The 14,735-nt window shown below is 41.0% G+C and overlaps 1 protein-coding gene across 5 annotated transcripts in view; it reads right to left on the reverse strand.

The window, feature by feature from the left end:
- gbf1 (golgi brefeldin A resistant guanine nucleotide exchange factor 1) overlaps nucleotides 1–14,735 on the reverse strand; it is a 282,405-nt gene that overhangs the window by 139,697 nt on the left and 127,973 nt on the right. The gene's annotated exons all lie outside the window — the stretch shown is intronic.

Raw genomic sequence — 14,735 nt, forward strand, 5'->3', positions numbered from 1 at the left:
GGAGGTAGCATACTCAGCCACTGCTACTCCCCTTTCTGCACCACATACAAAGCGCTCCTCCATCATCTGTTTGGAAAATCAGATTATTCCTCCATCTTGCTGCTACCAAGGTACAGGCAGAAGCTGAAACAAGAGGCGGCCATAGTTGAAAGCATCCACTGTTGGTCCAACCAATCGGTCTCCATGCTACAGGACTGCTTTGATGACGTCAACTGGAATGTCTTCCATGATGAGGATGTCTCCAAGATCACAAAAGGGGTCACAAGTTACATTTGGAAGTGCATCGAGGATGTTGTCCCCCCAGAAATCGGTCAGGGTCTATCCAAACCAGAAATCCTGGATCAACAGTTCCGTACGAGCAGCACTTAGTGTGCGACACAGAGCCTACATTGCCGGTGACCAACAGGAACTCAAGAAATACAGCTACAATATGCACAAAGTCATCAAGGCAGTGAAACAATACAGACAGAAGATCCAGACACAACTCTCCACCAACAATGCACGCACCTCAAGACAAGTTCTGCACACCATTGCAGACTTCAATGCTGAATGCAGTGGAGTTTCTAACATCGCTGCCTCTCTCCCAGATGAGCCAAATCTTTTTTTACTCTCGATTCAATGTTGTTAACACTAAGCCCCTGAGGAGAGCTGCAGCTTGTCATCTTGGAGGCTGAAGTACGCAGGTGTTTCCAACAAGTGGACAGTTGCAAGGTTGTGGAACCGGACGGCATCCCAGGCAGGTACTTGGGATGTACAGAGCACAACTGGTAGGTGTGTTTACAGACATTTTTAATCTCTCCCTCTCCCAATGTAGAGTGCCCTCCTACTTCAAAACATCCACTATTGCTCCTGTACCTAAAAAAAAAAGTCAAGGTAGCATGTCTGAACAATTGGCGTCCTGTCAGGCTCATCTCAATAATAAGCAAATGCTTTGAGAAGCTGGTCAAGGACTACATCTGCAGCTTGCTACATCCCGCACTGGACCCCCTACAATCCGCCTACCGACACAACCAATCGACAAATGAAGCAATAGCCACAGCTCTACACACCATCCTTACACGTCCGGACAAGAAGGATACTTATGTGAGAATGCTGCTCCTGGACTACAGTTCAGCATTCAACACAATAATTCCCTCCAGGCTCAACCAGAAGCTCGGTCTTCATCCTGCCTTGTGTAGCTGGATCGTGGACTTCCTGTCAGATTGCTGGCAGATGATAAGAGTGGGCTCCCTCACCTTTGCCCCTCAACACAGGTGCCCCTCAGGGCTGTGTCCTAAGCCCCCTCCTTCACTCTGTATACCCCTGACTGTGTCGCCACCCACAGCTCCAATCTGCTAATTAAATTTGCTGACGGTACTACACTGATTGGACCAATCTCAAATAACAATGAGGCAGCCTACGGTGAAGAAGTCATCACCCTGACACAGTGGTGTCAAGAAAACAACCTCTCCCTTAATGTCGCAAAAACAAAGGAGCTGGTTGTGGACTACAGGATGAATGAAGATAGGCTAACCCTTACTGACATCAATGGATCTGGGGTTGACAGGGTGAACAACTTTAAGTTCCTCAGCATACACATCACTCAAGAACTCGCGTGGTCTGTGCATATCAGCTGTGTGGTGAAAAGGGCTCAAAAGAACCTCTTTTACCTCAGATAGTTGAAGAAGTTTGGTACGTGCTCCCAAATTCGAAGCACCTTCTACAGGGGCACAATTGAGAGCATCCTGACTGGCTGCATGGTATGGGAACTGTACTTCCCTCAATCATAGGAATCTACAGAGAGTGGTGTGGACAGCCCAGCTCATCTGTAGATGTGAACTTCCCACTACTCAGGACATTTACAAAGACAGGTGTGTAAAAAAGGCCTAAAGGATCATTGGGTCCTGAGTCACCCCAACTGCTGTTCCAACTGCTGCCATCTAGGAAACTGTATTGCAACATAAAAACCAGGACCAACAAGCTCCGAGACAGCTTCTTCCACCAGGCCATCAGGCTGATTCATTCATGCTGATACAATTGTATTTCTATGTTACACTGACTGTCCTGTTCTATGCACTATTTATTATAAATTACTATACATTGCACATTTAGACAGAGATGTAACATAAAGATTCTTACTCATATATAGGAAGGATGCAAGTAATAAAGTCAATTTAATTCAGTTCTAAGGTTGAATGGAGCCCATGGGCAATGCCAGTGGTCCCAATTGTCAAGTAGGATGGGTCTGTCAGGGGATCTGTGGTCACTATAATAAACTTATTTTTGGAGTAACATCTGCACCTGCACTCTGGCATAAAGCTATGAACTAGGTGCTACAAAGCTGCCCAGCACTCAGTGTTATCTGGAAAACATCATTGTTACCAGTGAGAATGACAAAAAGCATCTCCAAAATCTCAAGACAGCGTTAAAAAGTTTAGAAGATTAAAGGCTCAGAGCATGACACAACAAGAGTGATCTCTTTAAATCAAGCATCACTTGCACCACTGACACACAAGGATTACACAAGTATGCTGAGAAAATTCAAGCAATGGCAGATGCACCAAGGCCAAAAGGATGTGTCACAGTTATGGTCCTTTTTAGGATTTGTTAATTACTATAACAGGTTCCTGCCAAACCTAGCGACTGCACTTAACCCCTTGAACTCATTACTACAGATCTGGAAGAAATGGCAATTTGCAAAGCTTTCCAAAAGACAAAGGAAATGGTAGTGTCAGACAATGTAATCACACGTTATGATCAATATCATCCAGTGAAGCTTGCCTGTGACCTATACCATAAAGCTCACCTTATGGTACAGGTGCAGTCATGCCAAGTTATGAGTAATGGAAGTGAACACTCCACTTTGCATCATGTGCCCTTAATGCTGCAGAGAAAAAATTACGCACAGACGGACCAAGAGGCTCGAGTCTGGCTGGGGAGGGAGGGAGGGGAGACTTTTAAACCAGTACTTGTATGGAAGAGAGTTTAGCCTCATTACTGATCATCCACCAGTAGTGCCCATTTTCATCCACAGAAGGATATTCCACAAACAGCAGCAGCACAAATGCAGAGATGGGCTGTTCTTAGAGGACACAACTACAAGATCGAATTCAAGAGGACAATTAATGCTGATGAATTGTACCATTTACCCTTGGAAAAGAAAATACCTGAAACATTTACAAAATAAAACACTCCTCTTGACACATTCTCCTTAAAACATATCGAAAGTCTCCTGATTACAGCAGAGATGATCGAAAAGGAAATCAGAAAGGATCCACTGTCTCTGATCTACATGGCAACCCAAAATGGCTGGGATGTGCAACAGAAATTCCAATTCCCCCCATTTTTACCTGCGCCAGGATGAATGTGCCCATGACCGGGGTTGCCTCAGGTGGGGAATGAAAGTTGTTGTACCATTCAAGCTGAGAGCTAAAGTGTTGGAAGAGCCTCATGCTGGTCATCAAGGTGAAAATGAAAGCATTGTCTCAAAGCTTTGTCTGGTGGCCTGGGATAGATCTGCAGATTGAGCTACTTGCCATGTACTGTTCAAGGTGCCTATATGTCCAGAAAATGCCAACACCACCACCTCTTCAACCCTGGGAATGGCCTGCATTGCCATGGCAGAGGACTCATGTGGATTTTGCCTAACCATTCATGAGCACAAATTTCTTGACAGTAGTGGATGCAGCTACAAAGTGGCCAGATGTGTCCCCAATAGCCTCCTCTACACCCTTGCACACTATTAATGTGTGAGAAGGCTCTTTGCAAGGATTCATCACTGACATTTAGTCAGTGACAATGAAGAGTTTCAGTCATTCCAGAAAATGAATGGAATAAGATACCATACCACCCAACTATAAATGGCTTGATGGGAAGGTTTATCCACAGCCTAAAGAATGCACTGCAAGCAATGACAGCAGAACACACTACGTACACTGAATTGGAAGCTCGCCAATTTCCTCTTTGCATATCACAATACAACACACTCCACAACCAACAGCTCACTAGTTGTGCTGTTCCTGGGTTGTCCCTTGTGCTCAAGCTTCAATTTCCTCAAATTCAATCTCAGTAAGGGTATATAGGACAAACAGCTGAGACAAATAGAGAAGGTCTGATGTTTCACTCCTGGACAAGAACTCGTGGCAAGGGACAACAGAGATGATCAAAAGTGAGTACTTGGAAAGAGGAAGGATTGAACTGGACCACTTTACTATAGAGTGGAGATGGTGTATGTCATCATCTAGAGGCAACTCGTCAATCAGTTGGGGAGAACAGAGTCAATTGTTAGAGAAGAAAGGTGCCCAGAGCTAACAGAACCACTTCCATTACAAATTTGAGTGGAGAAGCATTCTATATTGAGTCGAAGTTCACAGCTAAGCAGGGAGGAGTTTAGTGCATTCTATATTCAGTAATATTTTAGTAAAATTGTAAATACATTGCTTGATTAAGCATTCTTTGTTAGTCATATTTAAGTAGTACATGTGAATAGCACACATCATACCATCACTTCAAATGTGAGTGCCTCACTACTGAAAAGGGAAAAGAAAAACTAAGTAAAACAAATATTCAAGTTCCTGATTTTTTTTGTTTCAATTAGTTTCTGCAGTTACAAAACATAACTTGGAGCTTAGCCTCCAGGTGCTCATTATCTCTGCAATACAGCTCCATGAGTGAAGTTGAGGTGATCTTAGTTCTAGAGTGGCAATTTCTTAGGCTGAACAGTCTCATTAGTCCTGTAAGTTAGCTCTACTTGGACAGGAAGAATTACAGGAAAACCAAACCTATTGGACAAAGTCACAGTATGCATTCCACATGAAGTCAAATATCTGTGGAAAACCTAACTTGAGAAGGATGGTCAAAGGTCTACCTCATGTGGCAGAAAGGCAGGCTTTTATCCAGTGGTTCATGTTGCATTGGGATTTATCTTGAAGATGTCACACAGTAAAAATCTTGCTTGTCAGGTCACCAAAATTTGTGAGAATGAGGCAATTATTCACAGACCTTGACTGATTAAAACAAAACCACCTGTCAAGATTTAAGGTAGCTGGTTTGGACTAATAATCCCACCATGGAAATTTAAGAATTTCAATTCAGTTTAAGAATTTGTGCTACATGGTTTTTATTTTGGCATATGTAGCCTGAATTCTGCCCTGCATAATTTATCAATAAATCATGCCAATGACTTCATTTTATCTTCTTTTTTTTTAAATAAGCACATGGATTTTGGTAGTTCAGATGTCTTTCCGTATACAAGAAAGTGAGGAATGAAATATCACAAAAACACCTTGTATAAGGGTTCCATTATATTCTTGCTCCACCACTACAGCAGGTAAATGATACAATGGTAAAAGTCTCCATTGGTTTTCTGACAAAATATCTGCAAAACATCAATTGGCAAATGCAATACCAGGAGTCAAAGCAACAATGAAGGCACTGGTGAAAAAAAACATCCATGTACTGTTGCATATCTTCTGAAATTTAAAAAGTATCTTAGATTGTGATTTTACCAGTAACTGCTTAAGAATTGCTTTTCCGATGGCACATAATTAAAGACAATTTCATTTCAAAGACCTATGGATTATCTACTTTCAATAAGGCCAAACTTTTATGTTTTTTTACTTCTCAAAACAAGGAAAATATTATGAGAAATTATTTCTTTTAAAAGCCACACTCAGATCTTATTCCAGAAAATTAACAATTTGATTTGATTAATTCTAAGGCAAAATTCTGAAAAGACATGCATTGAAGACATATTGTCCACAGGGAACAAACCTAGTTGCTCCTCACTCTCAGTTCACCAAAAAGCAATTATCACGTGACTATGAAGAAAATGAATGACATCATTTCCTGTTAATGTGGCAATGGAAGAAACTACAAAAAACTAAATCCAAAGTTCAAACAGGAACAGCTGTCAACCCACAGAAGCCATCACATTAAACAGATTCACGGTCAGGGCAGCCAGTTGACATATCCAACTCTGAAGCATAAAAGATCAGCTGCAACCTCAAAATAAGCCTTTCAAATTCCAAATAACAGAAAAAACTATCAATAGTATTCCAAGACATTCAGATCAAGCAAATAAGTTGGCTGGAAGCTTTTAAAGCAGTGGCTGAATTTCAGTTGAAAGAAGTATTAAAACATTCTGAAGTAGCCATATGAAATGAGAATCAAAGTACTTAAGTACAATGGGTAGCGGGGTGGACATACATTTCTACCAAAGGAGGTGCAAGGCACCCCTCCCCTCCACTAGCCCGCAGATCACCCTTGGGCAAGATGTAGCAGCTGCTTAGCCTCCCCACTTCCCCTCCCCGATCAGAGTGACATGAAGCCATAGGAGCTGGTGGATGGACATATGAAAACCTGGTGCAAGTCCTAGTTATGCAACTGCTGCACCAGGCATTTAATCTTTAAACAGCATTGATAATGGCTGGGGTCACCTGCCTTGTAAAAGACACTGCCAAGAAGGCGACAATGGCAAACCACTTCTGTAGAAAATGCCAAGAACAATTATGGTCAAAGTCCATGATTACCTACATCACATGGCATGGCACATAATGATAATGATGAAAGTACAAAAGATTAAGCGGAATTCCAAAAATTGCAATCTTTAGGACAACCAAGGCTCTCCTCCTTATGGCAGAGGTTGGTATAAGAAGCCTACTGAGAGCTAGAGATGGATTAAGTGAATGGGGAAAAACTGACAACAGAAGTTTATCAGAAAAATGTGTACCCATTTTGGCAGAAAAAATGAATTTGTATACTATCCAACTGATGAGATACCACAGACTTATGACATTCAGAGAGAAATGCATGCCATCGCTGGGAGAATGAACAAACTCAACAACGACAGTGAGGTTAAGAGTCAATGGAGGCAGAGGAGTGATTACACGATTATTTTGAACTGTAGAGTGGACCATATTCAGGCATTCACCTTCAGATATAAATGAATATGCCACGGGTGTCACCAATTTTACCAAGACCGATGTGGGTAAGTGCATATATTTGAGAACATAAATTTTCCTAAGCCAGTGGCCCTGGATGAAACAAGAAATTCATTGTCCTCTGTGGGCTAGAGCTATGGTGTTCAAGCCCAACAATTCAGAATCCTACAGATCATCCAGGTATGACAGACGGAAGACCATCATGACAGCAGAGGCAATTCTGTGTTAAGATTTTTTATGTCCGATTATGACTCACATAACTCTGTATGAGTCACAATCAGATGCACAACAGATGCCATTACTTCCTACTGTTATGATCCCAGTCCCCTCCTTTGTGAGAATCGCAAGAGCACCCGTTGAGGGGGGGAGTCAGTAGACCCAGGAAGTGAGAGAGAGAGAAACGTGAAAAATTGCATGTCCCACCAGGGATACAGAATAAGATGCCAGCAACTATTGTCTCATGGAGACCACGTGAAAAGCCCCCGGGCAAGGTGGGCTGGTTGAGAGAGAGATTGCATCATCCCAACCTGATTGACACCTGCGACCCCGTGAGGAAGTATAAAGGAGAGTCTCAGGGGGACAGTCCCTTAGACGCACCCAGAAGACATGAGAGAGCGATCCCGCAGCGGCGGGATGCCATTCTGAAGGAAGCCACGTGCGTTAGATTCCGGGATTGGAATTTGTGGCTGGAATCACAGGAAACCGCTTTTAACTAACATCGGGGAGAGGGAACCAACGCTTCCCCGATTTCACGGAAGATTCATCAAGACTCGGCAAGTTCTTTCTCTTCTCCCCCCAATCTCTCTCTCTTGGTCGCCCCATGCAAAACCCAGCGATTTTCAAAGGGCGGAGGCCGGCAGCCTTCTGAGTGACTTTTATATTTCCAACAGACAATCTATTAACCCCTAGACATCAGCAGAGCTCACTTCCTAATGATGATTATTAATATACCCGCGCTTTAGATTGAGTGTTGACAATGTGCACTATCTGAATGTATGTATTAACCCTACTTTTGTGTCCCTTTACGAATAAAACGTTTGAAAATTGTGATATCAGACTTCAACAGACCTCTCTATCTTTGCCGGTAAGTTCTCCAGTTATGGGATTCTTAACACTACAAAAAAGTTAGAAGTTAAAGTCTGTCCCGAGCCTTCTAGGCTCATCAAGCTGGTGCTTATGCCGGTTTCCGTGGCGTGAAGTGACTGACAGTCACAAAGCATCTACAGTGGGTACATTCTTACTGCTGTCCATTTGAGCACCTAAATAACAGTAAAACATATCAGGTTGCTGTTTATCAATTACAGCATTGTGTTCAACAGCATCATTCCCTCCATATTAATCAACACGGTTCACGGCTGGACCTCTGCAGCCTCCCTTATAAATAGACTCTTTTGGGTGACCACAGTCAGTGCAGATCAATAATATTATTTCCTCCTCCTCATGGACAATCAGATCAACACTGGCACAGATCAAGGATGCAAGCTTAGCCCACAGCTCTATTCTCTCTATGCTCACTACTGCATGGCTACACGCATCTCAAACACCATTTATAAACTTGCTGATGAAGCCACTGTAGTTGGCAGAATCTCAGACTGCCAAAAAGAGGCAGACAAGAATGAGTTGGATCAGCTGGTTCAAGTTTAATTGTCATTCACTCATACATGTGTAATGCACTGGTTAAGATTTCTAAAGCTATAATGCAGGGTATTTCAGTTAGTAGTTTTCTGTAACAGCAGTGTGTCCTGCTGGTAGAATGTTCTGGTTTCAGCTAAAGATAAGGAGGCATGTTATTCAACTTAGGAATGTGGTACCAGCCAATCAGGATAGTGGAATTAGAAGGTTCTAGAGAGAGCTGGTTGAAGAGGGATTTGTGACAGACTCTGGTGGGGTTCATGATCTTTTGGTGAGAGACGCGGTAAAGAGAAGATCTGGAGAGACGCCTGCAAGATTCGATCCGACAGGAAGATGCAATTGCAAAGAGTGCTTCACGAGATGAAGGAGTCAAATATGGGAAGCTCTACCCATGATTGTTGATGAGAATTCAGCACATGAGCAACGGTTATTTTGAATTTCCAGCATCTGCAGATTTCCTCATGTTAGCAATGGTTATACCCAGCTTTCAGAAGAGACGAGCTCCATTGGCCATGTGCATACTTAGACTGGTTCCCAGCATATTGTATACCCTCTTTTTAGCTTTTACATCAGTTCAATAGACAATTTCGATACTCTGGGAATATTTCAACCTATTCAAGAATATCCTGTGGTCACTTCCTATTTAACTCTTTATATTATGTTCCTTACATTTTGGTCTGCCATAATCATTTGCTCATGCTTAATAAAGTTCTGATCCCTCCACAAAATTCATCAGTGTAATGGTTCCTGCATATCAGCATGACATGAAATGACAGCCTCTAATGAATTTGAAAATGTTTTCAGTATATTTTGTTCAAATTAGGAAAGAAAGTCAATTTACCATTTTCATTCAGTAACAATAATTAAAGATCTTATCACAGAACACAATCAAGGTAAACTAACCCAATTTGAGTAAATATCTTTTAGTTGAACTGTCAACTTTTCTGTAATTACGAAACAGAGGAAACTTTGCCTCTCTTTCAAACACAGACACACACAGACACGACTTTACTTAAAAATGAATTGAGCTTCACCATTCCACATCCCTCAAAAGGGATTACTGACGGCTGGTAACACTGTACTATCTATTATCCTTCAACAAACGAGCCCCAAGTGACTCAATCTAAAGGAGATATTCCTAGTCATATTATGTTGAAACAGTATCACCAAAGCTGAAGAATAACTGCTGCAAGTAAAATTGAAAATCAATGTTATAGCTGCAGACACAAATCTCAGTAACAATTACTTTCTCGAAGCCAATGTAGCACTAAGAGTTAACCGTGAATTTTTAAGGACAAATGCTTTTGGAGAGTATATGGATGAAAATGCAAAGCAGTTTGGTGCATGTACCAGTTAGAAAATTACATTCATTCTAATCTAAAAATGTCATCTCAAAACCAATTAAAAGTCAGACCGATTCTATGATTTTATAAAATCAGAGAAATCTATTGCACAGAAGTAGCCACTTGGACCATGAGATTCACAAAAGCTAATTAACAGCTATTTGAATTAATCCCATTTCCTGTCTCCTTTTTTTGCCTGGTCTTTCAGTTTGTAGCCTTGTACATCTCATGCAGATGGCTCCATTACTCTTTCAGGCAACAAACTGAAGACCCTACTACCAGGTAGTGAAAATATTTTATTCAGTATTTCACTATTCCTTTGACCAATTACCTAAACTGTTCTCACTCATTACTAACCTCTCTGTTAATGTGAATAGATGGTTCCTACTTGCTCCAAATAAGCCTCGCAATTTTATATAGCTCAAATACTTTTCAACTCCAGCCCTTTTATTCAAAATAAAACAGCATATGAAACATCTTCAAATTTGCAACACTCTTGCACAGCTCCACCGTGTACTTTGTAGTTCTATAACAGACACACCAGCATGAGATGATCTAACGACTTCAAATTGGTTATGGGTAAATTTCCCAACTCTTGCATTCTATGCCTCAATAAATAAATTTGAAAGAAACTTCAGCTCAAGGGCAAACGCAACAAAGATGTAGAATATTTAACAAATGTTCCGTTCATTATAAAACAGTTTTCAACTTGATTTTTGTCATGGAAGATGTGCAAATGGAATAACAGCAAGTCCATACGCTCGGGAGAATGAGAAGGTGAGCTTGTGTGTCTCATATTGGTTCCTAATGATAGCTGTGCTTGCATGTACACATACATGCACACACTAACACACAAAAAGTGACAACATTTTGAACATGAGAAAAATCTGCAGATGCTGGAAATCCAAGCAACACACACAAAATGTTGGAGGATATAGCAGACCAGGCAGCATCTATGGGAAAGAGTAGAGTTGACATTTCGGGCCGAGACCCTTCATCAGGACTGGGCATGGAAATCACTGAGGTGTGGGCTCAGAGGGCAAAGGTGATGCCCAAAGGTGAGGACAGAACTTTCTACCACAGAGAGGGGAAGGTCAGAGGGGATGGTAAAGACCCAGCATAGATGACAGCTAGGATCAGAGGGGAGAAAGGGAGTTGGGTGGTGTCAAAGGAGAGGCAAAGGCTGGGGTGTTCAGGGAAGGTGGGATAAGAGGACGATGGAGTCTCTGAGGATCCAAGAGCTGGCAGTGGGACCTGAGAGACACAGGATTGCAGAGTGGTGGTAGGGGAAGGGGAGACAAGAGTTCAAGTGGCAGCGCATAAGGCCCTGGCCTGGAGGTCCTGTCGGTCAAGGCTGGAGTCAGAGTTGGTGGTTGAGCAATTGGCCCCTTGAAGGTATCTGAGGTTGTTGGAAAACGCATTGATGATGGTGGAGACAAGGTTCTGAATCTGCTCAGGGTCGTTAGAACCATTGAGATTGGCAGCATGGTCTGGAGACATCCATGCCTGCTTACGATGGAGATAGCAGGTTCTGTAGTCTGTAGACGTGCGATCTTCTGATCCTTGCAGGATGCGAGGAAGACTAAGAACCAGTGATAGAAAGTGTGGATTTGGCGAAGGATAAAGTACCAGATAGGTCAATTGCAGGCAACAGAGAGTGTGTCTTGGAATTGTGAAAGTGACCAGGATAACAACCCCAGGTGCCTCCTCATGGTGCAAAGCATGGCATGGAGAATGTGGTGGGAGAAGCAGTCAATTAAATGTGAGTACCTGGGAACCTCAGAGGGTCCAAATCGAGAAGCTTGAAAATGGATAATGAAGGCATGTGGTACAAGACGGCGGTGAAGACACATTCCCAGGAAGGATAAGTAACTGTGGTAGCAGGTCTGGGTGAGCACATGGTCAAAGAGTTGGAGGGCAGCAGAGCACTCCAGAGCAGAGCTGAGGGCAACATTTTGATTTCAAAACTGGTCCTTTGACTCACTCCCAGATTTGCATCACTTTAGAAGTTTTCTCTGATATATCAAACGATCTCTGTGGTTCGACTTGTTTCTATTTAAAAATTCAAGGTTGTTTAATGTCATTTCCAGGACACAAATGTAAAGGAGAACGAAATAATTGTTATTCCAAATCCAACACAGCGTAAAAATATACAAAAGAGAAAATATCGATTAATTGTATGTCCATAAAGTGGCAGCAGACACAGGAGTGTCTGTACATAAGCTGCTTCTGAGAGGAATTGATAAAGTGGTGGTGGTGGTAGGGGTGTGTAGAGGGGTGGGTTAGTGAGTGGAAGTGTTGGTCAACCTTAGTACTTGGGGAAAGTAACTGTTTTTGAGACTAGTGGTCCTGGGATGAATGCTATGCAGCCTTCTCTCTGATGAGAGTGGGACAAACAGTCCATAGGCAGGGTGGGTGAGATCCCTCATGAAGTTACTGGCTCTTTACTGGCACCTTTCGATATATACACATCTTTGATGGTGAGTAGGCTGACTCTGGTGATATGTTGGGCAGTTTGCATACCCATTGTAGAGCCTTCCTGTCCACCACAGTGCAGTTTCTATACCATGCAGTGATAAAGCATGCTCAAATGCATTGGTGAGCTTTCCTGCTTGTGAGGAATGTGTTCTAACAGATTGTGCAAGATGGGCACTCCCAGGAGGTTGAAACTGCTATAACCAGACAGAAAATAACCAGACATTAAAATTAAAGCAGTAAAAGTTAAAGCAGAATTGAGAATTCAATGCTGCAAACATCCACCAAATGCAAACAATACAAAGGCACATAAGGTATTACTGCTGTACTGTTGACTAGGAGTGAGATTCAGCAACCACTACCGATGGACAATAATGAAGAGGTCATTGCCCACTGTAGAAGAGTTGTGCTTCTGCAGGCTGATGTCTCCTTCCCATTGACCTTTAGACAGATTCATTTTAAAAGATAGATTCAGTGTGAGCTTTAGACCAATTTAAGCTAAGTGACAAGAAGGGGATTCAAATAAATGTAAAATGCCTCACATCCCCTTGTCTTTTCACTAGTTTTCCCATAGAAATTCATCTAAAAAAAATTCATTTGGTTTCACTCTGCACCTTTAAAAACAACCAGAAATGTCAAAAACTCAGTCAAAAAATACAATACATGGTTTACAAAATTGTGTCTGGAAGGAAATGCACCATTCAATCCAAACCAATTCTATGTACAAAACTAATGTTCGTCAAAAAATAATTTTAATGAAAATTTAATTTTAATGTACGCTTACATTAGGGCAAATAACATTTTCTTATTCTAAGAAAAATAGGTTGTAGAAAAATACAATACATAATTTACAAAATTGTGTCTGGAAGGAAATGCACCATTCAATCCAAACCAATTCTATGTACAAAACTAATGTTCGTCAAAAAATAATTTTAATGAAAATTTAATTTTAATGTACGCTTACATTAGGGCAAATAACATTTTCTTATTCTAAGAAAAATAGGTTGTAGAAAAATACAATACATAATTTACAAAATTGTGTCTGGAAGGAAATGCACCATTCAATCCAAACCAATTCTATGTACAAAACTAATGTTCGTCAAAAAATAATTTTAATGAAAATTTAATTTTAATGTACGCTTACATTAGGGCAAATAACATTTTCTTATTCTAAGAAAAATAGGTTGTAGAAAAATGTGAAGTTTTGTGACTCCACCCAACCAACTGTTAATGACCATAAATTTAATCAAATTTGGGTCACTATCAATTTTCTAGCCTGCTTCACATATATGTTTCCCTTTTAAATTATGAAAGGATTAAATTCTGTCTAAGTGGCTAAGCCACTTACTTCAAGTCGGTGACAGAGGAGCCGGGTTACGCAAGTACAGAACTAGATTAAGTGAAATCAGGACCTGTTTCAACAGAACAAGCAAGTAACTTGCGCATTACATGCAAGTTCACCATAAACACTTAAAAACATGCCAGTGAGTTTCTGTCACAGGTAATTCTCCCACGATAGAAATTAATGTGATCAGTTGAATAGTGTTCTGGTCAGTCAAGGAATGGTTAAGTTGCACCTTGAGAGATTGGAACACATTGTATGGACCATCTGGTCTTTTCTAGCTTTCTGTCTGAGTGTTTGAATATCACATAATTCTATTTAATTCAGTACAGCTACCATAGCAAGTCAAAATATTAAAGGGCACAATGGAAGTTCTTTAGGAATTCTTATGTACAATCTCCCAAGCCCTCCCGCAGAATGTTTATTCATCACTTCACTGCCATTGCAGGCAAATAAATTAGGGTTTGCCCTTCTCATCAAAATTCCCTTCCAGGATTCCATGAATCGTGCTTTGTTTGTGAATAGTATCTGCTATCTCACATCGTGCCTTAAACACAGCACTTACATATAGCATATAAAATATATACACACAAAGAGCTAAAATATATACTTCCAATTAAAAAAATACAAATTTCTTTCACTGACAAAGTACACCAGTTAATTCTCCATCTGGGGGCAGTGGAAGTGATGAGAAGAAAAATACACAAAGACAAGTAAATGTCAGTGTAAATTGAAATAGCCCTGTGTAAATTTACCAAAAACAGTTTTATGACAATTAAAACCCACACTAAAACATTCAGGGAAAGAAAAATGTATATTTCAACATCTCAAATAGTTTCTCACTACATTCCCTATCATCACCTCCACCTCAAAAAAAAACGGAAGGTAGAATAATTGCACCTTTTTAACTGTGGGCACAGCTACTACCTAAAATGCTAAAGAAAGCTGCATATTAAGCACCAATGATCATTTTATCTAATATCTAACAAAATACCTCTTCTACTGTACTTAGAGCAATACAAA

Source organism: Hypanus sabinus, chromosome 21 (genome assembly GCF_030144855.1).
Source record: "Hypanus sabinus isolate sHypSab1 chromosome 21, sHypSab1.hap1, whole genome shotgun sequence".
In the NCBI taxonomy this organism is placed as follows: Eukaryota; Metazoa; Chordata; class Chondrichthyes; order Myliobatiformes; family Dasyatidae; genus Hypanus; species Hypanus sabinus.